Below are 2525 nucleotides of genomic sequence, written 5' to 3'. Positions count from 1 at the left end.
TTTCAGTAAAAGACGTCTCTAGTAAGACTCTCGCCGCTTTGACTGTGGTGTAGTGTCCAGTTTCCTACTGGGCTGGTGGTCTAGCAAGCTTTTACAATTGTTGCATTTATTTTTGGCAAACGTTATCGCGCTCTTAGGTCACCTTGGATAAGCAGCCGTAGCATCGTATGATTATGCCGTTGTTACTTATCTTATTATTGCGCCCACGCATATGCATAGCATTGTTGTTGATTTAGTAAGTTCGGCTTCGGCTAAGTGCAGCTTCACGCTAACTAGCGGCGCGCCGATCGAACATTAGTACAGCGACTTTTGAGCAGTGCTGACGAATATTTCTTTTGTGCGTGTATACTATACACATATATTTAAAAAGTTAAAGCGCATGTTCTTGTTACGCAACATCTAAGTGCAAGTGGTTCCTGTTTATTTAAGCCGAGGAACAGAGCATTCGGAAGAACAGTATTGTGCAGTTTGTGAATTTTGGCCAGGTAAGGGAAGTTTTTTCAAGTCGGCCAAAAAAGTCAAGTGAATTCTTTTATTCACAGTGCTTCGCGCCTGTGCCCCTTTGGCTGGGTCACTAAAACCTTTGGCTGGGCCATAAAACCTTTGGCTGGGCCACTAAAACCCTTTTGCTGGGCTTGAAACCTTTTGGCAGAGCACCTGTCTCGTGCCTGGAAACCCATTTTGGCTGATTTAAAATCGGACATAATAATATATCGTGCTTGGGAAACCCTTTTTGCTGGACCAAGTATTAGTGCCTCGGAAACTCTCCACGCTTGTTTCCTTTGATGGCTGCACTATTTTCATAGACGACTGCAAGCTTTTTATGTGACCAGATTCCGAAGAACGGACTCCGCATTGCCACTCCAAAGACAAGCTGCTAGATTCCCCACTATGTGTTAGGCCCATACATACTACTCTATGTTAGTTTTTCTTGGAGGCAGAAACGTGGCCATATAAATCTTATTAAATTTGTGCTGCGACACAAAAAGCCACTAAAAGTTACTGGCGGCGACCATGATGCTGTAATGGATCTAATGCTAAGCATCATTTCGTCTAAAAAAAATTAGTTTCGTTTTTTTTAATTTTTTTATTTTTAAATAATGATTTAGTTTAACTTCCTTTAGTTTATTTTTTGTAATCGAACCTAAATTTCGCCTCACTACAAGGTTAAAGTTAGGAAGTATGTATGTAGTTTAAGATCATTAATATTTTTTTTTTGTGCCAGCAAGTCCTCTTGAGCTCAACGACGGCAGTGCATGGTAAGTGATTTGCATTTTTATTTGATCTTTTGACATCATACTTTCAAATCTGACCTTATTTCCAATTTACGTTCGATTCCACTTCTTATGTTGAAATTTAAATGAATTTTCTGTAATGTTTTTTTTTTGAATAATGTACATATGAGCCTTATTTTGGAATGTTACATACGGTAGATATTGATGTGTTGCAAACTATTTAGTATATATATATCTATATATATATATATATATATATATATATATATATATATATATATATATATATATATATAAGAATGTTTTGGAATTAGAAATTATGTTAATATATGCCTTTAACTTTGATATGAATTCGTAAATTTCCTTTCGCTGGTCCATCACTAATCAAGATGTCATCGCCAAACCCAAACTTAAAGTAAGATCAATTTGCTATAGGGGCTACCGACCATTATTCTTATTTCCGGTATGCCAAGGTAGGGTGGGTACAGAATAGGGTATACCTACATCTAATACCCTAGAAGCAATGTACTCTACATTAGTCTGTTTGTCCGCTTCTGTCCTGATTTTGGGAACAAATCTAAATACTCCATTTGTTCGTTTTGCTAGTTTCTGTTTAGTGCACTTATTTTCTTGTAGTGGTGTGTCCGCTATGGTAAGGAGGAGAAAGAACCCCACCCCGTCCGACGAGCTAAGTTAGAGCAACGCAAGAAGTGCACGCCTCGAATCCTCCATAGCACCGTGAGAGAAGGTAGAGCACACTCGTTCACCCGCTCCCTCTTCACCAGTAGCTCCCAAATTTAGGGGCTTGCTTAAAACAACAACAACACAGCCCGCCACACTACACAAGTGGCGCCCAACGTGGGGCCCATCGCTGTCAGCTGGCATGACCGCTGGCACCCAAAAGCAACACCAGTTCTCAACAGGTGGTGCCGTCCGAATAGATGATGCCCGAAAGATAGATACCCGAAAGCCATCTAGGCTGAATGCTCTTATATTCCATCCAATATAGTTTCACAATTTTGAATGTTCAGTAGATTTATATAGTGGTGGTTTGGGAGCTCAGAACCTCGTCTCTTGGAACTGCGATTGCAATTCGGTGGTTTCGGATTGGTCGACCAGAGCGAATCTGTTCTTGGAGAACTCTCACGCTGAAAATGTATAATATCTAAACTAAGCTTGCATTTGATGTGAGTTTTGATGGCTGGAATTGCAGATCGCTAGAGATACTTTGGTGGTCTGACCAACATCACTGTTCAGTCTTATCGCAAGTAAACAATAGAATTCATTAAT

The sequence above is a fragment of the Scaptodrosophila lebanonensis genome, unplaced genomic scaffold (genome assembly GCF_003285725.1).
Source record: "Scaptodrosophila lebanonensis strain 11010-0011.00,11010-0021.00 unplaced genomic scaffold, SlebRS2 tig00000202-arrow-arrow-pilon, whole genome shotgun sequence".
Lineage (NCBI taxonomy): Eukaryota > Metazoa > Arthropoda > Insecta > Diptera > Drosophilidae > Scaptodrosophila > Scaptodrosophila lebanonensis.
This window is presented reverse-complemented; position numbering follows the sequence as displayed.